This window comes from Halichoerus grypus, chromosome 1, assembly GCF_964656455.1.
Source record: "Halichoerus grypus chromosome 1, mHalGry1.hap1.1, whole genome shotgun sequence".
NCBI lineage: Eukaryota > Metazoa > Chordata > Mammalia > Carnivora > Phocidae > Halichoerus > Halichoerus grypus.
Window position 1 is genome coordinate 205,301,768 of NC_135712.1, and position 20,509 is coordinate 205,322,276.

The 20,509-nt window shown below is 49.7% G+C and overlaps 1 protein-coding gene across 5 annotated transcripts in view; it reads right to left on the minus strand.

Annotated features, from left to right (window-relative positions):
- The window catches only part of CYP4F22 (cytochrome P450 family 4 subfamily F member 22), a 57,764-nt gene that overhangs the window by 21,262 nt on the left and 15,993 nt on the right, over positions 1-20,509 (minus strand). Inside the window, exon 1 of one of the 5 annotated variants that reach the window (XM_036089090.2) lies at positions 7,182-7,251. The exons of the other annotated variants lie outside the window; for them this stretch is intronic. The gene's annotated coding sequence lies outside the window, so the exon portion shown is untranslated. Of the gene's footprint in view, positions 1-7,181; positions 7,252-20,509 lie in introns of those variants that run through there. 5 annotated transcript variants of the gene reach the window in all.

Sequence of the window (20,509 nt, forward strand, 5' to 3'; positions counted from 1 at the left end):
CGGCTTCTTTCACCCAGCATGATGTGTTCAAGGTTCATCCTCATCACAGTGTGTATCAGAACTTCATTTCTTGTACTCCTGTGTAATATTCCATTGTAAGGATGTATCACAATTTGTTTATCCATTTATCTGTTAATGAACATCTGAGCTGCTCCCACCTCTGCCTATTGTGAAATGTGCAGCTATGAACATGCATGTACAGGTACATGTTAGAGTCCCTGTTTTCAATTCTTTGGGGTTCACTTCCTTTTTCCTTACTGGTATGTTCTGTGATCACTTCCCAAATAAGCTTCTTGCACTCAAATCCTTGCCCGGGGGTCAGCTCTTGAAGGAACCCAAATAAAGTGGGTAGGTAACAACAATATTAATAACACAGTGACCAGGTATGGAGCATTACGATGTGCTGTGAACCACACTCAGGGATGTGCATGCCTCATTTTATGGAATCTTAAAGTGGTCCTTGGAGTTAGGTCTTACATTCTGTCCATTTTCTGGACAACCAAATCTCAGTTCCTCTAACTCAAGGGAGATGGGAGCTGGCAGAGACCCCCTGAACTCCACCAACGACCAAACTCCATCACTTTGGGGGCTCACAGATCTCAGACGATGCCAAGGAGACTCCTGAAAATGGATGGGTCCTGTCTTCATCTCTCCTTTCCACTCAGTCCAACCAGCCAATGGTTCCCTCCTTGTCCCACCTCCTGGGACAACATAGCTAAATGAACCCTGCCCTCCAGGTCCTCGCCTGAGTCCCCAGTCCCCACCCACCCCTGCCCACGGTTCCCTCCATTAGGGGCTCAGACTCACTGGCTCCCAATGCCCAACTACATCCTCCATACAGAAGATATGAAGTTTCTATGGGTTACCACATCTTGGGAAAATAGCTGGGTGGCTTATCACCAAATTTGGAGAGCCCCATTGGGATGGTCTGACTTACATTATAAGTCATACAGATGACATGACCACTCATTAGGATGGCTCCTTATCATGAAAGGAAATAACAAGAGTTGGCAAGCATGCAGAGAAGTCTTGAACCCTTATGCGTTGCTCGTGGAAATGTAAAACGGTGCCACTTTGCTGTGGAAAACAGTATGGTGGTTCCTCAAAATATTAAACACAGAATCACAATATGATCCAGCAGTCCCACTTCCGGGTAGATCCCCAAAAGAAGTGAAATCAGGGACCCAAACAGATATTTGCACACCCATGTTCATAGCAGCATTAATCACAATAGCCAAAAGGTGGAAACAAGCCAAGTGCCCATCAACGGATGAACACAGAAACATCATGTGGTCCAACCATACAGGGGAATATTATTCGGCCCTAAAAAGGAAATTCTGACACCTGGTACAACATGGATGAACCTCGAGGACATTATGTTAAGTGAAATAAGAGACACAAAAAACAAATGCTATGTGAGCCCACTTATAAGAGGTCCCTAGACGAGTCAGATTCAGAAACAGGAAGTAGATGGTGGGCACGAGGGGCTGGGGAGGGGGACAGAGTGGGAGAGTTAGTGTTTAACAGGGACAGAGTTTTAATTGAAGAAGATGAAAAAGTTCTGCAGATGGATGGTGGTGACGGCTGCACAACAGTGTGAATGTACTTAGTACCACTGAACTGGACACTTAAAATGGTTAAGATGATAAATGTTATGTGTATTTTACCACAATTAAAAATCTTTTTTCAAATTTTTTAAAAGATTTATTTATTTATTGGGGGGGAGGGGCACAGGGAGAGGGGCGAGAGAATCCCAAGCAGACTCTGCCCTGAGCGTGGAGCCCAATGCGGGGGCCCAATCCCATAACCCTGAGATCATGACCTGAACCGACACCAAGAGTTGGACACTTAACTGACTGAGCCACCCAGGCACCCCAAAAAATCTTTTTAAAAAGACAGACTGCCTGGTGTAGACGATATGCCCTCTGGAAGGCCCGGTTAGGGGTGGGGGTGGGGAGCAAATAACCTCCCAAAATGAATCACAGAGAGCTCCAAGTCACAAGTCCCAGGCAGAAGGTTCTGGGCAACTCCAGGGGACATGCTCTCCAGGGAGCAGCTGTGGATATTTGTTTCTTTACCAATTTAATAGTGGGTAGTGATTCTCCCCCAGCAATGCCAAGGAAGGCAGCTAGTGATTATGATTCAGAATTGTGACCTTCCTCTAAATACTCTCATATGCCAGGCCTCTTACCAAGTGTTCTACCTGCATTTCTTCGTCATTCAGTTGGCAAATCGTGTTTGAACCCCTCCTATGTGTGTGACTCTGTTCTGGGCATGGGTATGTAATGGCGAGGAGGACACACATGGTCCCAGCCCTTAAGACAGGTGGCCACCAAGAGACATGATAGAACACCATGTAAACACTACATGTCTTGATGGAGGTAAAGCAGGGATGGGGGAGGCTGAATATGGGCCCCCCCCAAAGATATCAGTTCTCTGGAACCTGAGAATGAGACCTTCTATGGCAAAGTCTTTGCAGATGGGACTAAGTTAAGGGTCTAGAGTAGCCTGGGTTGTCTAGGTTGGTCCCAGCTGGAATCTCAGTTGTCCTTATAAGACAGAGGCAGAGGGATGGGGGCACCTGGGTGGCTCAGTTGGTTAAGCATCCAACTCTTGATTTTCGCTCAGGTCCTGATCTCAGGGTCAGACTCTGCTCCAAGCAGAAAGAGCACACACTATAGATCCCCAACTGGTTGTCACCCTGACAGCCTCCATCTTCTCATCTACAAAATGGTAAAAAGAGCAAGAAGTCCATCTGATGCTCATGGGAGGAGCTCAATAAGTTGGAGACCTTAAGTCCTCTACTTTCTGTAGCTGGGTTCCTCTTGACCCCCTCCAAACAAGAGCATTCTTGCCAAGCCCCCCCAAAAAAGTGTTACAAAAAGTTTTGAGGTGGTGCAGCCACTTTGAGAAGTAGGTTGGCAGTTCCTCAAAAAGTTAAACATAGAATTGGCAGTTCCAAGGGCTGCCTGGGTGGCTCAGTCGGTTAAGCATCTGCCTTCGGCTCAGGTCATGATGTTGGGGTCCTGGGATCGAGCCCCACATCGGGCTCCCTGCTCATGCGGAGTCTACTTCTCCCTCTCCCTCTGCCCCTCCACCCCTGCTGGTGCTCTCTCTCTCTCTCAAATAAATAAAACTTTAAAAAAAAAAAAGAATTGGCAGTTCCTCTCCTAGGTATATAGTCAAAAGAATGGAAAACGTACTCTGATACTTGTATATGAATATGAATAGCTGCACTATTCAGAATAGCCAAAAGGTGGAAACAATCCAGAGGTCCATCAACAAATGAATGGATAAGTATCATGTGGTATATTTGTGCAATGGAATATTACTCGGCCATGAAAAGGAATGAGGTCCTGATATATGATACAACATAAATGAACCTCAAAAACATTATGCTGAGCGAAAGGCTTATAGTGTCTGATCCCATTTATATGAAATGTCCAGAACAGGCAAATCCAGAGAGACAGCAAGCAGACTGGTGGTTGCCAGGGGCTGGTGGGGGGTGGGGGAATGGGAAGGGAGTGACAGCTACCAGGGATAGGATCTCCTTTTGGGGAGAGGAAAATGTTTTGGAGCTAGATAGAGGTGATGTGATGATTGCACAACACTGCGAATGTGCTAAATGCCACTGAATTGTTCATTTTTAAATAATTATTTTAGGGGCACCTGGGTGGCTCAGTCGTTAAGCGTCTGCCTTCAGCTCAGGTCATGATCCCAGCATCCTGGGATCGAGCCCCACATCAGGCTCTCTGCTCAGCGGGAAGCCTGCTTCTCCCTCTCCCACTCCCCCTGCTTGTGTTCCCTCTCTCTCTGTCTCTCTGTCAAAATAAATAAATAAAATCTTTAAAAAAATTATTTTATATTAGATAAACTTTGCTTCAATATTTAAAAATGAAAACAAAACAAAACAAAACAAAAAACGCTTTGAGGACCCATGAGAAATTTATCATGGTGGTTGTCTCTGGAAGGGGCCTGGAAAAACTAGGGGGCAGGAGTGGAAGGGAAACTTAACTTTCTTTGTCCATCTTTGGGGACTTTTTGATTTTCTATAACATGAGCACATACTGCCCATTCAAAAATGTTTTAATTAAATATAAAGATGAATCCGTTGACTGTACAACCCGAAGAATGAGCTCTAATGTAAACTATGGACTTTAGTTAATCATAATGTGTTCACATTGGTTCATCAACTGTAAGAAATAGATCACCCTAGGGGTGCCTGGGTGGCTCAGGTGGTTAAGGATCCAACTCTTGATTTCAGCTCAGGTCACTATCTTGGGGTTGTAGGATTGAGCCCCACGTCGGGCTCTGCGCTTAGCACAGAGTCTGCTTGAGATTCTCTCTCTCCCTCTCCCTCTCCCCATACCCCTTAAAATAAATTAATAAACAAATAATTTTTTTAAAAAAAGAAGCATATCACCCTAATGGAAGATGTTAACGGTAGGGGAAATTGTAGGGAGCTGAGGGGTGTTTCGGAACTCTATACTTTCTGCATAATTTTTCTGTAAACCTAAAACTGCTCTAAAATATAAAGTCTATTTAAAAGTTAATTAGTTGAGGGGCACCTGGCTGGCTCAGTCTGTAGAGCATATGACTCTTGATCTCAGGGTTGTGAATGTGAGCCCCACATTGGGTGTAGAGATTACTTAAAAAGATTTTTTAAAACTTTTTAAAAAGGGTTAATTAGTTGAAATTAATGAAAAATGAATGAAGATGCTTCAGTTGGGGAGAGGGTGTTCTGGGGGCTCAGACAGCTGTTTTCTTTCTTGATATGGGTGCTGGTGACATGTGTTGGTTCAATTTGCAAAAACTCCTGAACTGCTCAGTTGTGGAAAGTACACTTTCCTATACCTAATTACACTTCAACTAAAAAAATTAAACATAAAATGAAAGGTTGTTTTGGGACTGCATCGTGTTTTAAAATGTGCATTTTTGACTCAAACAAGCCTGGATTCAAATCACAGTCCTGCCCCTCCCCAAGTAAGCAGCCTTGAGTAGGTCTACTCCGCTCCCCCAGCCTGTTTGCCAATCTGTGAAATGGGTTAATAATAGCAGGCTGCTACCTCTTAAGGTTGTTTGGGACACTTCAGTGAGATGAGGTTTGGCAGGCAGCACGCAAATTTTAGCCATTATTCCTATTTCCATTATTACTCTTTTATTGGAGGGAGAGAAATTCGAAGCTGACACTCTCAGGATGCTCCAAGAGGCTGGCAAACCCGCTCCTCTGGTGCATCAGACACCAGGCAAGGACACCCAGGGGCCCCACCCTGGCAGAAGTGGCCCCACCAGTCCCGCTGGGGCTGGCATTATCTGAAAACCGAGGTGCCAGCGACTGGCTCAGTGGCCCACGCCCATGGAGCGCTGGTTTGTCAGGTTAGCCCGGCCGCCCGTCGCGGACTTGTCATACAAGGTGTGTGGGCTCCTGAGAAGGAATGCAGGACACAACTGCGCCCCCCCCCCAGAAACCACATATCTGCCTCTCCTTGAACCGCAAGTCCTGGAGCCCACCGGCAGCCTGGCAGCCAAGCCCCCAACACTGGCTCCACCATTCCACATCCTAGCCCTGCCCCACACTCACTCTGGAAGCCTGTAGTGCAGACAGCCTACCCCCATCCCTGCTCATGGCACCCTCTCTCTTCGCCAAAGGGCTGCCTGACCCCAGGGACTCCCAAACTGCCACGCCCTAGAAGTCTGAGTTGAGAGGGGGCTTACTCCAAATTTCTGGGGTTCTGAGAAAGGACTTCAACGGGCATTTCTAAGGGCAGAGCCAAGTTGGCCAATGGAGGTGGGAAGGAGAGTCTCAGCACAGCTTTGGGCATATTGTAGGTTTTTGCCTGCAGCTTCCTTGGCCCAAAGGAGATCCTGGCAGAAAACTAAGTTTAAAAAAAACACCAGTAATCTAGATCATTCCAGAACTGCAATTTTCTCTGCCCACCATCCCAACCAAGTGTGGCCACAGTCGGACACGAGCCTTGGAAAGGATTCCATAAAGCTCTGCCTCTTAGCTGTGTGACCTCGGGGGAGTGTCTGCACCTCTCTGAGCCTCAATTTCCTCATATGGAAGCCAGGAACTATATTACCCACTTCACAGGGCTTTGATGAAAATGCCACGTTTTTAGTGTGCTCAGCTCGGCGCTTGGCATACAGCAAGCCCTTGATCAAAGGTGCCTCTCATTGCTGTTGAGGCTGCCACCATATTCGTTACTGTTGCCCAGTCATCTGGGATTTGGAGAGTGGAGCCCAAGCCTTGCCAGGGAGGAGGGACAGGGTCCCCTTCTCTGTCTGCAGAGTCATCCAAGCCCCTCTGTGGATACCAACCCAGGTCACCACTGGACACCAGCCCAGAGCTAATGTTACCTCTCAGAAACCCAAGCTGGGCTCTACAGACAGACCGGGGCCATCAGAAAGTGCACAGGATTTTGGGGTCAGACAGGACTGGTTTGTTCAAATCCCAGCTCCCCCACTGTCTCCCTGTCTCCCTCCCACCACCAGCCTGAGACTCCCCAGGGGGCGGGCCTCAGCCACCAGGCATGGTCTGGGCTGGCTAGCCACCGCCTGGTCCAAGTGGGGACGGCGAGGCCCTGGGACACCAAGGAGCATATATCTCTCCAGGATCCAACAAAAATATCAGCTAGTACCAACTACAGGACTTCACACAACCCTCACTGCCAACTCTGGGGGCCCAAGAGGGCATCTCTCTTCTCATAAAGGAGCATTTGGAGGCTCTGTGCCTACCACGGGTGGGTAGAGGGGCCATGAAGGCAGCCGGAGCACAAGCGTACAAGTCCACGAGTGAGACGATGTGGAGTGACTCCAATCAGCCCTAAGAGGCGGCACAGGGCAGGACTCGGATCCCCCTGAGCTGTCCTGATGGGGAGGGGGCTCTTCTTGAGGTGCCTTCCCACCACGGATACCCAGAGAGAAGGATACACACAGGACGCCGAGGTGCGCACTGAAAAAACTGCGCTCACACGCCGCGACCGTCGGGGACACGTCCACATCCCCCCCCCCCAAGACGGGCGTCCGTGTCCCGCAGCCGCCGCTGCGGTCCTGGGGAGCCCCGGCCGCCGCGGCGCGCAGACCCTCGCTGGCACACTGCGGGCACCCGCGCCGGGCGCCTCGGGTTACCGCGCAGCGCCGCGGCGGCGCTCGGGTTACGCCCCCCCGCGCGCACTCACCCCGCGGGTCTCGGCCTCTGGCCCTCGGTCTAGATCCGCCCGCACCGCAACCTCAGCTCTGACCGCGCCGTCTGGCGGTCTGGCCCTTTAACCCCGCCCGGCCGCCGCGAGGCCCGCCCCCGGCCCGCCCCCGGCCTGACCAGCCCCTGGGCGGGGACCAGGGCTGAGCCCCCAGAGATGGAGAGAACCAGAGACAGAGACGTGGAGGCATGGAGAGCGACAGAGAGGGAAAGGCACAGAGCCGGAGATGGAGAGACTGACAGGTGGAGAGATGGAGAGAAAGACACAGAGACAGCGAAAGAGACTTGTGGAGATGCAAAGACTTGGACACCCAGCAGCCCGACACCGTCACATTTCCCTGCACCTTTGCCCGTGCCTGGCTCCAATTAGTGCCCAGATCCCCCTGTGGCCCACTGCTTAACACCCTCCTCCCACACCAGTACCCCTCAAAGCCCCCACCTCAGGACCTGCTCCCAAGCTTAGAAAGGGGTCCCTAAGCCAGCAACCCTGAGGCCCCACGGGGCTCCCAGGAATCCTCAGACTCCATTGGCCCTTGGGAGCAAGCCCTTCTGTTCCCTCTGGATCCAACCCACCCTCCTGGGGCTCTATCACCACCTGGGGCTTCTTCCTCCAGGATGACCTCCAGCCTCAACAAGGAGCACCAGACTCTGGTCCTGCTCCTCCCACCCCACCCACCCACTGTCAGTCAACTTGACCATCCCGCTAGGATGTTGTCCTTGGCCAGTTTATCTGCTCCAGATCGGTCCAGACAGGGTCAGCTCCACCCCTGGATGTGAAACAAAGATACCATTCCTGGTTTGGTGGGTGGATGGGTGGATGGGTGGTTGATCTGGGCAAATGGGCAGACAGATGGAAGGAAGCCTTTAGCTCTCCACTGCCTCCCCAGGGCCAAGAGATCTTGCACATTCTAGATACCCAGGAAATAGCTGTCAAAGGGAAAAAAAACAAAAACAACAACCCACAGGAGACTAAAGAGATCAAAGGCTCCAGCCATAACTTGCAGGCTCATCTGGAGAAACTAAGGCACATGCTGTAGGCTGGAGGAGAGGCATGACTGGCTGGGGTCAGTCAGGGGCCAGGTCACACACGGAGAAGGCTGAAGCCCTGAACGTTGCCCTCCTCCCAGTGAGTTCCAAGGCCAAAACCACAGCAAACCATAAAGAAGCCGAAGGAAAGGCAAGGAAGTTCAGAATTTTTTCCCAGAATAATCATTCCAAAGCCATTTGACTGGTCAAAAAGAAATTCTTGGTGCTGTTACAGACTACCGGTGAGCCGCCCTTGGCTTTGGGGGCCAACCAGTTGGGAAGCCTAATCTTGGTGCTGGTTAGCCTGGGGGATGGGGCCAAGGGGTGGAGAAGGCCCTGAGCAGTGCTAGGCTCTCAGAGGACAGAGCCAGGGGCCAGACCACATACAAAGCCATGTATCATAGTGGTTAGAGCATGGAAGACTCTGGAAGCAGAGGGTTCAAATGACTCCATCAGCTACTCTCTGTGTACCCACCTCAGAAGACTGCTGTAATGTTTTAGGGGAACAATGGTCACCCAAGGCAATTTTGTCCCCCAGGAGATAATCTGGCAATGTCTAGAGACACTTTGGTCATCACACCTGGATGCTGGGGTACTCCTGGCATCTAGTGGGTAGAGCCAGGGATGCTGCTAAATATCCTACAATGCACACACAGGATGGCCCCTCACAAAAGAGAATGATCCAGCCCCAATGTCAACAACGGTGAGACTGAGAAACCCTGCTTCCAGGTGTAGGGAGCACTTTTGTATTTTAGCATACAGTAAGTGTGCTATTATTAACCACCATGGAGTTTCCAGTCTTCTGCCTCACCAGCAAATCCTGATTGCTAGCTCCATGCTCTGAATGCCCTAGTTCAGAGAAAGCAGTGGCTTCACAGCCCCATCCATGAGCAACCCTCAATCAGGCAAGTCCTGCTTTAGCTGGCTCTGTCTCCCCATGAGACCAAGGTCTCCTTGAGGGTGAGACCCCAGGATCAGCTGGTACAGGGCTAGGCAGTGCTTGGCTCAGAATAAATCCGTGCAATTGAAAGGACCTGCTGTTGAAAGACCCAAGCATTGTTCTAGGTGTGCTGGGAACATGGCAGAGAATAAAAAGAGACCAAATCCTTGCCCTTGTGGGTCTGAGGCTTAAGCGGGGAAAAGAGAAAATAAAGAAACATATCCGGCAGGAATTTTTTACCAGTGAAGGGATATAACAGGGTTTGGCAACAGGGTAGAAGGGAAGCTGCTATCTGAGTTGGGTGTCAGGTGGCTAGCTGAAACCTGAAACACGAGAATAAATGTTGAGTCACATTGCACACCTTAAATTTTTGTCAATTATACCTTAATGAAGCTGGGGAAGAAAAGATAGGATGCATGAATGAAGAAATGTATTTTCACAAGTCTGAACCACACAGAAAATATTCTGGCTGGTTCCCAAAGTCTGATACAAGTGTCCAAAGTCTGATACAAAATACCTTGGTCTGGTAATTTTAGATGGCACATGGAGGAACGTTTTCAATTCATTTTCTATTATATGTATTTATGTTAAATGAGAGATTTGTTTTGACTCAGAGAAGGAAAAAAAATAGATTCACCCTAGACATCAAATCTATAGCCTTATGGATATAATAATAGTTATATGAATTTTGCTTTAAAATAAATAAGGTTTGGGATGCCTGGGTGGCTCAGTCGGTTAAGCGTCTGCCTTTGGCTCAGGTCATGATCCTGGGGTCCTGGGATTGAGCCCGGGATTGTGGGTGTTGCTGCTCAGCCGGGAGTCTGCTTCTTCCTCTCCCTTTGCCCCTCCCCCCCATTTGTGCATGCTCTCTAGCTCATATAAATAAATAAAATCTTTTTTAAAAATAAAATAAAATAAGGCTTCAAAGGAAGACCACTGCAAGAAAACTATTAAGTAATAAAAAGGTAATACGTAAATGGAGCAAAACTGGTGGCAGATGATTGGGAATGACTAAAATTTCAGTATCAGAAGCCGTCTGTCTGGATTAAGACAAAGATGGAGGGTGAGGCCAAAGAGTCCCAAATTCAAGTTTGGAAACTATTAGGGCACCAATCTCTCCCAAATTCCAGAAAACAAAACACAGAAGAGCTCAAAACTTTGAGGGGATTTTAAAGCCAGTTTAAGACACCCACTTGTCCTGGCAGGTGGTAAACGTGGCTGATGCCTTTATCCCTCTTCCGTTTCAGGAAATGTTCTCTCACTGGGTGCTGGGCCATCCATGAGGGTGAGAGGGGGTGGTGTTTCTACGGGAAGAAGAGCCAGTACAAATAATTGAAGCTGTGCTGCTTGGAGGAGGCAGAAGGGAAGGCTACGTGAAGGATGTGACATCTGAGCTAGGACTTGAGGGAGAGGTTGGATTTCAACAGATGCAGGGGAGAGGGTGGGGCTTGGGCACAGAGAAACTTGAGGGTGTGGCTGGGCAGGTGGCTCTCTCTGGCCTTGGGGTGTGAGAGGTGAGGAGGGGTGCAGGAGTGGATGTGAAGGGCCTTGAATTAGACCAAGTGGCTAAGGGTTGATCTGGCAGGCAATGGGGAGCCATGGATGGTGCCTGAGCAGGGGAGGAGCCCCCTTTAATTGGTATTTTAAAGCACATTGGAGGGGCACCTGGGTGGCTCAGTCGTTAAGCATCTGCCTTCGGCTCAGGTCATGATCTCAGGGTCCTGGGATCAAGCCCCGCATCGGGCTCCCTGCTCAGCGGGAAGCCTGCTTCTCCCTCTCCCACGCCCCCTGCTTGTGTTCCCTCTCTCGCTGTGTCTCTCTCTGTCAAATAAATAAAAAAAAAATCTTTATAAAAAAAATAAATAAATAAAGCACATTGGAGTTTATTGGTTTTGTTAGGGATGTGGATTTTTTTTTTAAGATTTATTTATTTATTTCAGAGAGAAAGAGAGAGAGTGCGTGAAGAGGGGGGAGGAGCAGAGGGAGAAGAGAAGCAGACTCCCTGGGGAGTCTTCCCCTCCCCACGCAGGGCTGGATCCCAGGACCCTGAGGTCATGACCTGAGCTGAAATCAAGAGTCAGATGCTCAACCAACTGAGCCACCAAGGCACCGCAGGGATGTGGATTTCTTAGGGATGTGGAGAACATCTGCATTGGTGCCTGGCTGGATGTGGGGTTTCGGGCATCAGAGGAGGAGAGGAAGAGAGGAGTGGGTGTCAACTCAGCGTCTCTGCCCTCAGAGAGATGGGGACAGGGAAGGAGAAGCAAGTTGAAGGGCCCAGGGATGAGGAGTCCCTGAGAGTAGGCTTCCTCGCCGTGTCCCTGAGAGTAGGCTTCCTCGCCGTGTTACCTTGGGCAGGTCATGTGGCCACTGTAAGCCTCCATCCCTGTACAGATAAAATGGAGGAGATGAGCGCAAGATGAAGTGGTGTTTACAGGGTGCTCATCCCCATGCTTGGCACAGACCACAGGCTGGACGAACATCAGCACTTCGAGCGTGAGGTTTGATTTGGACAATCCCAGCAGTTCTCAACTGGGGCAGATTATCCCCCTAGGGGACATTTGGCAATGTCCAGAGATACTTTTGGTCGTCACATTGTGGAGGGGAGGATCTATTGGCATCTAGTCAGCAGAGGCCAGGGATGCTGCTAAACATCCTAGAGTGCACAGCACAGCCCCCACCACAGAGAACAATCCTGCCCCAGATGTCAGCAGTGCTGAGGCTGAGAAGCCCTGCCTGCCAAGGAGAGGCACCGGAAGGCAGCTGGGCCCATCATGAGAAGTGCGTCCCTGAGTCACCTGTCCTGGGAAGACATGGATGCCCAGGGAGCGGGTCATTGAGGTCACCCGGGAGGAGGTGGACAGGGGATGGGTTGACAGAAGCATGGATCACAGCTGCATTTAGAGAGAGGGCAGGCAGAAGCATGAAGCTGGAGGGAGAAATGAGCCACATCTGGGAGGTTGAGGAAGAGTGGTAATAGGTACAGTCACCACGCCTGTGCCTAGAGGTCAAGGGGCCCAGGGCCTGGGAAGGGACAGGGCTCTGTGGTTCCCAGGCACCAGAGTCCTCAGCCTGGTAGCAACCAACAAACTATAATCTAAATGGGAAGATAAGACATGGAGGCGGTGGCCAGATTAGGGAAATGGTACCAGAAAAGTGTGTGGAAGTGGACAAAGGAGGAGCATGGCAGGAGTGAGAGGAAGAGTTTTTCCTGGGCCTCCAGAAGCTCACAGCAGACTTTTTGGGGGCAGAGACAAAAAAGAAGAGCAATCTCCTCCAACACTGTTGGTGAAGATGTAAAATGGTGCAGCCGCTATGAAAAACAGTTTAGCAGTTCCTCAAAAAGCTAAACATAGAATTACCATATGAGCCAGCAATTCTACTCCTAAGTATATAGCCAAAGAAGTGAAAACAGGGACTCGGTGTCCTTGCATGTTCATATGTCCACACACATTCATAGCAGCACAATTCACGGTCGCCAAAGGTGGAAACAACCCAACTATCCATCAACGGAGAAATAAATAAACAAATGTGGCCCATCCATATGGTGGAATATTACTCAGTCATGAAAAAGAATGAAGCCCTGACACACACTACCCCATGGGTGAACCTCAAAACATCATGCTGAGTGAAAGAAGCCAGGCACAAAAGGTCACACATTGTATGACTGCATTTCTGTGAAATGTCCGGAAGAGGTAAATCCATAGAGATAGAGCACATTAGGGATGGCCAGTGATGGGGGGAGGGGGCAGGGAGAAGTGAAGCCCATATCCAAGGAGAATGAGTACAGGATCTCCTCTTGGGATGATGGAAAATTTTTAGAACTAGACAGAAGTGATGTGGTTGCACAATATTTGTGAATGTAATGCCACTGAATATACGCTTCAAGATAGTTAACTTTTTTTAAAAAATATTTTATCTATTTATTTGACAGAGAGAGAGAGAGCACAAGCAGGGGGAGTGGGAGAGGGAGAAGCAGGCTCTCCGTGGAGCAGGGAGCCCGATGCGGGCTCAATCCCAGGACCCTGGGATCATGACCTGAGCCGAAGGCAGACGCTTAACCGACTGAGCCACCCAGGTGCCCCTCAAGATGGTTAACTTTATATTATGTGAATTTACCTCAATAAAAAAAAAGAGAGTTCCAGCAGGAAACAGAACACTCAAATGGGGTAATTTGAAGAGAGTTTAATAAAAGCACTATTTCAAAAAGAGGGCAGCCATGAACCATTCATTACCACCCCAGAGCGCTGGGACCTGGGGTTATGGGGCGAAAGCAGTTGCTGGAACCTGGACTTGTGCAGAGAGAGGACTGCCGGTCAAGAGCTGTTGGTTGAGGGACACAGGCAGCCTGCATGGACCACACAGGAGAGGAGATGAGATATTAATACCCTGACCTCAGTCTCCTTTTTCCCTCCAATGCCTGCTGTGGCTCCCTATTGCGGAACCCAACGGGAAGCCAAAAGGCAAAGGCTGAGTGGTCCATACAAGTCAGCCTCCCAGGACACAACATAGGGGGCAGAAGGGTGGAGACAAGGCAGAAGATAATTCAGAGATTTGAAGCAAAGACCAGAGCAGTTCAGGGGTGTGGGGTGAATGGAGGAACAAACAGCTCCTTCCAACTCATCACTCACCACACTCTTGCTCACTGCCACTTGCAACCATTTTGCCAAACCCTCCAAGGCCATCTCTCCCCCCTCAAAGCCTTTGCACATGCTGTTCCTTCTGCCTGGAATTCTATTCCTTCTCACCTGCTCCGCTAACTCCTACTTCTCCTTCAGGTATCAGCTCAAAGGCCATTTTCTCTGAGGGCTTCCCTCACTTCTGGGCTCAGTTCAAGCCCACATGGGACGCAGCCACAGCCCCCGTTCATCCTCAGTCACAGCAAACTTACTCTTGGAATGGTTTGGTTACCCGGGAGCTCTGTGCAGGTAGACAGGCTCTTTCTCACTCCCGCCTTTTCCCCAGCCCCAGCGGGCACAGGGCACATATTCATTCGGCAAACACCAAGTTCCCAGGAAGTACCAGGCGTTGTTCTACAGTGGAAATTCAATAAAGCATAACTAGAAACACATAAGCAAAAAGGTTATCCTATGCGATGTGTGCTGTGGAGGACAATCCAGCGAGGCAAGGGCACGAGGAAGGCCTCTCTGAGGTGCTCTCTGAGCAGAGACCATGATCATGACCTGAGCCATGGATGGACGGTGCGTGAAGAAAACAGCCAAGAGCCCCGTGAGGCCGGAGCCGAGTGAGCGACGGAGAGAGTGGGAGGAGACAGGGGCTGGGAGGTGACGGGACAGATCGTGCCACTGGGAGGCACTTCGGGTTTTCCTCTGGGGAAAGGTGGCGCCGCGGAGGGTTCCGAGCCAGCCGACGAGGACGTGGACTTCGCGGGGGCCTGACTCGGATTTCACCCGCTCCCTCTGGCTATAACGCGCCGGCGAAAGGGGGCGCCAGAGCGGCGGGAGGAGCGAGGCGGGGAGGCTGTGGCTGGGGACCCGCCCAGCCGCCCCGCAGGGACTGCGTTGTGAAAAGTGGTAGAATTGGGGGTTTGTTTAGAGGTGACGGGACTTGCTGACAGAGGGAATGTGGGCGTGAGAGAAGGAGGGAAGTCCGGGGTGACGCCAAGGGTTTGGGCCTGGGCCACATCTAGGCTGGCGTTTTCGATGGAGAAATGGAAACTAACTAGGGGAGAAGGAAGGAGGGGATGGAGAGAAAGACGGCAACTGGGAAGAGAGGGAAAAGGGGAGATGGTCGCAATAAGGCGCCAGGCGGCTGCAGGACACCCCTCGAGGCGGGCGGCGGGCGGCGGGAGGAGAGGCCCTGGTCTTCAGAAGCTAGAGAGATGGCAGCACGTTCCTCTAGAATTGGGGGTTGCTGCTGGGGAGCTGGGAGGACCGGGGGCAAGGACATTGCCCTCCTGGGGGGGGGCGGCCTGACGGGGGGTGGGGAACAAGATTACCTCTCACCAGGTATGGCTGGGGAGGTGTCCTTCCTGGACTCTGCCTGGAGGGACCCAGCCCCTGCCCTTCCACACACACCTGTCTCCATTTCCCCACAGTTGGTGGGCGGGTTCATCTCCACCTCCCTCTCCCAGGGCCCAGGGACCCGGGATTTGCGGGATTTGCCAAGTGGAGGCTAGAAGGTGCCGCAGACGTCAACGATACCTCGTGCCGACTTCCCCTCAGCCAATCAGATTCCACCTCCTACACTTCAGTCAATTAAATGTTCTCCTAGCCCTCAGCCAATCAAATTCCTGACCTTCAACCAATCAGACTCTGTCTTCCCTTCTTCAGTCAATCAGACATTTCTGTCCTGCTTCACAGACAACTAGAACCCACCTTCGTGCTCCTTTGCCCACTGAACCACTCACCCCTCAACTAGTCAGGCTCGGCCCTCCCCACATACCTCAGCCTATCAGAAACAAGTCTTTTGTCCCTCGGCCAATAAGAATGCCCCTTTATTATTTTTTTTTAAGATTTTATTTATTTATTTGACAGAGAGGGACAACGAGAGAGGGAACACAAGCAGGGGGAGTGGGAGAGGGAGAAGCGGGACTCCTGCTGAGCAGGGAGCCCGAGGCGGGGCTCGATCCCAGGACCCTGGGATCATGACCTGAGCCGAAGGCAGACGCTTAACGACTGAGCCACCCAGGCGCCCCAAGAATGCCCCTTTAGAAGAAGCCTGTGGGTGTCTAGGCCCAGGTCCACCACTTACCTGCTCTATGGCCTAGAGTACATCTCTTAGCATCTCTGTGCCTCTTTCCTTTCAACTGTAAACTGAGGGTGCTCCTCTTCCTTCCCTCTTAGGGTGGGCCTGAGACTCGCACCAGAAAGTGATCTCTTCCTAAAAATACGTTGTGTAAATGTGTATTATTATTTCTCCTCCCTCCCTCAAATCCCCCAAAGCTGTTTCCTCTGTTGGAAGGCTCTTCCCTGCCAGACCAAATCCTATTTATCCTTCAAAACCCAGCTGCAACCGCCCCCTCTCCCAGGAACTTTTCTATGCCCCCTTCCCAAGCTGAACCCCAGCTGCCCTCTGGCTCTTCCAGCTAACCTAATCATTACCACGTAGGGCAGAGTGTCTGGCTGCCATTGTCCCCTCTGCCCACCCCCTCCCCCCACTTCCTGCTGTTGGAAACCTAAGATCCCAGAGCTTGGACCTTTTGGGGCCCCCAAATCTCCCACCATGAGGGTGGGCACAAAAAAATATTGGTGTCATTTGAATACCTGCTGACCAACTGAGCCAATGAACAAATCGATTTCAATATTGATCAGCTGGAGAGGAAGTCCAGCATTGGACTTTTTGGGATCATTAAATCCCTTAAAATCATGTGCAAAATCATGAGTTCATCTTTTCAGGAGAGGCTTGGAGCCATAGCTTTCACCAGATTTGGGGGGGAAATGGGGAGGTAAAGAACTTTGTTTTACAAATTGGAGTCCCAGAGAGAGGCAGTAACTTTCCCAAAGTCACACAGCCTGGTAGGAACAGTCAGGAATTTAACTGCCACGGCCCATCTCAGGAGCTTCCCGGGACTTGGAGACAGCATAAAAAGGTATTCATCCCCATGATCCAGTTTAGGAGGGAAGAATATTCATATTTATAAGAAGAAGCCCAGTGGTCAGTCAGTTGACAGACATTTAGTGAACACCTGAATGCTAAGTGCCAAGCACTGGTCTCAGCCCTGGGGGTGCAGCACTGAGCAAGACAGGTCCCTGCTCCCATGGAGTTTCCATCCAAGTGGGGAAGGCAACAATAAATAAATAAACGCATAAGATAAATAAACAAATGAATAAGATACTGTCAGGTAAGGATCTTAGTGAATAGAATGAGTTCACAAGGAAGGACTGGGAACCTAGTTTACATAGGGCAGTCAGGGCTAGGCTTCTAGGAGGAAGTAATGTTTGAGTGATCCCTGAATGATAGGAAGACATGAATTGGAGCATTCCAAGCAAAGTGAGCAGCAAGTACAAAGGCCCTACGGTGGAGTGAGGGTAGCACCCTCAAGAAGCAAGAGGCCAGTGAGCTGGAATAAGGAACCCATGAGGAGAGGAGATTAGAAGGGTTGGTAGAAGCCAGATCCTGAAAGTTCTAGTATATGCACCACAGAAAGGGGAGGGAAGGGAGAAGAGTGCCCCACAACAGAGGGACCAGTAGGAGACGATGCCTGGAAGCAAGGAAGTGCCTGGCTGGTGCCTATTTGGGGCACCGGAAGTCACCCTGCCTCCTGCTGTGCTGATCTAAACTGTAGAACAGAGAGGAGTGAGTAGGTTGGGGCAAAGGTGATCTCCACCAGGGAACCAGTTGTGGTTCATGACCACAGGCTACCCCAGGCTGATTCAGCAAGATTCTGTGTTGTCAAAGATCAGCTCCCCAAAGAGCAAAGCAACCTAGCAGCAAATTGTCCCCCACCCCAGAGGACCTCCCTTAGGAATTTCTCCTCACTAGCTTCCAGAAAGGTTAAGCTTCAGAAAATTTCTCAAAAATGCTTGTAGGGTGGATCCAGTCACCAGCTGCTGTGTGACTTTTGGCAAGTTACTTCACCCCCCTAAGCCTCAGTTGACCACTTTTTTGTTTGTTTGATCCATCATAAATCAAAGGCATAATACAGGTACCATCCTCTGCCTACAGTACTAGGTTGATTCTTCACAATAAGGGAAGGACTTGGATTATGATCATTTATAGGTAGAGAGATGGAGGCTCAGAGGAAGGAAGCAACTTGCCCAAGTTGGGAATTAAACCCAGATCTGTCAGATTCCAGAGATGAGGAGACTATGAAGGGCAGAGTCCTGAGCCCCTCCTTAGCAAGTGTCCAGCACCCAGTTGTCACTAAGCAGACAGGGGTTATTGTGACGGTCATTAGCCTCAGGATGGTGTGGGGTCACCTCTCCCAGCCTCAGTTTCCTTGGCTGCCAAGTGGGGACTTGGAATTCTTCACTTGGAATTCTCTCTTCACTGGCTTTGTGAGGCAACAGAGATATAAAGTGTTTGGTGGTCCCTCAGAAAGTTAAACATAGAGGTCCCATATGACCCAGCAATTCTACTCCTAGGTACAGACCCCAAAGAATTGAAAACAGTATCCAAACAAGTACAAGTACACACATGTTCACAACAGCACTCTTCACAATAGCCAAAACTGGAAACACCCCAAATGTCCATGAATTATGAATGGATAAGCAAAAGTCCTATATACACACAATGAAATGTCATTCAGCTGTAAAAAGGAACGGAGCCCCGACACACACTACAATGTGGACGAACCTGAATGAAAGAAGCCAGTCACCAAAGTCATGTAGTGTATGATCCCATTTATATGAAATGTCCAGAATAGGTCATTCTTAGAGACAAAAAGCAGAGTGGTGGTTGCCAGAGGCTGAGGGGAGGGGAAATGGGAAGTGATTACATAATCAGTATGGAGTTTCCGTCTGGGGTGATGAAAATGTTCTGGAACCAGATAGAGGTGATGGTTGCACAATACTGTAAATGTACTAAATGCCACTGAACTATTCTCTTTAAAATGATTAATTTTATGTTACATGAATTTCACCGCAATAATAAATACATAGCAGGGGCGCCTGGGTGGCTCAGTTGGTTAAGCGACTGCCTTCGGCTCGGGTCATGATCCTGGAGTCCCGGGATCAAGTCCCGCATCGGGCTCCCTGCTCAGCGGGGAGTCTGCTTCTCCCTCTGACCCTCCTCCCTCTCATGCTCTCTGTCTCTCATTCTCTCTCAAATAAATAAATAAATAAATCTTTAAAAAAAAAAATAAATAAATACATAGCAAATAAATAAATGGTGGGAAGTGGGTTGATAACGATTTTATATCACTGATTCCTTTGCTAAGGCTGTGAGATAAGCACATTATTATTGCCGTTTTAGAGTTGGAGAAATCAAGGCACAGGGAGGGGAGGTGCTCCACCTAGGGAGTGGGGAAGACTGAATGGGTCATGGGGTCTCCCTGACCTCAAGCAGGTCCCATTCCTCTGCCTGGGAGCCATGCAGGTGACAGACACCCACACTGAGTTTACCACCCTTGGGCACAGGTGACTCAGCCAGAGGGCAGACAGCAGAACCCAGGGCATTGGCCAGCTTGACCTGGTTCTTTTTCCCCGGCCCAGGAGAAGACAGCAAGGGAGGCCCGGGGCCAAGGGACTATCCTTTGTTCAGAGAGAAAACCTGTTATTGTCACTTCTCCGTGTCCAGTCCTGTGAAGACTCAGCCCTGGGGCCAGCCCTCAAGAAGCTCCCAGTCTGGAGAGTATGGAGTCGGACACAGACACTCCCAACCACTCAGTGTCAAGGCTGAGCCAAAGAAAGGAGCCTGGGGCTGGAAGAACCAAGAGAAGAACGCCAGAGGAGAAGGGAAGACCTCCTGGAAACCGGGGTATTGGAGATATTTGAAGAATGTCTAGGAGTCCACCAGATCAAATGGAAAAGTTTTACTAGTGGGAAGGCAAAGAAATAGAAACCCTAGACAAACCATGAGAGATGATGGACTCTGAAAAACAAACTGAGGGTTCTAGAGGGGAGGGGGGTGGGAGGATGGGTTAGCCTGGTGATGGGTATTGAGGAGGGCACGTTCTGCATGGAGCACTGGGTGTTATGCACAAACAATGAATCATGGAACACTACATCTAAAACTAATGATGTAATGTATGGGGATTAACATAACAATAAAAAAATTAAAAAAAAAAAAGAAATAGAAACCCTGGGGGGAGAAATTGGTAATATCTGGCAAAATTGTATGCTCATTTATCCACTTGGAAGAATATATCCCAATGATTCCCTTGTAAAACTAAGAAAAGATAAATGAACATGGCTTTTCATAACAGCACTATTTAAAATATCAAAAGACTGGAAATAGCCCATAAGCCCATCAGTAGGGACTGGTTGATAAGCCAAGGCACAGCCACATGATGGAGTCCTATGCAGCTGTAAAAAGGAATGAGGAATATCTCTCTATGCTGTCATAGGGAGATCTCCAGGAAACAGTGTTAAGTGGAAAACAGGGAAGTGGAGATATATATATATACTAGTGACAGATATACATATACTAGTGTTTTTAAAATGGAACAATAGGGGCGCCTAGGTGGCTCAGTCGGTTAAGCGTCTGCCTTCGGCTCAGGTCATGATCCCAGGGTCCTGGGATCGAGTCCCGCATTGGGCTCCCTGCTCAGTGGGGAGTCTGCCTCTCCCTCTCTATCTGCCTCTCCCCCAGCTCATGATCTATCTTGCACTTCTACCTCTCTCTCTCCCTCTCTCTCTCAAAAATAAATAAATAAAATCTTTAAGAAAACAGAACAATAGACCATGAAAAATTATAAATGATAACCTGAGATGGAGGGA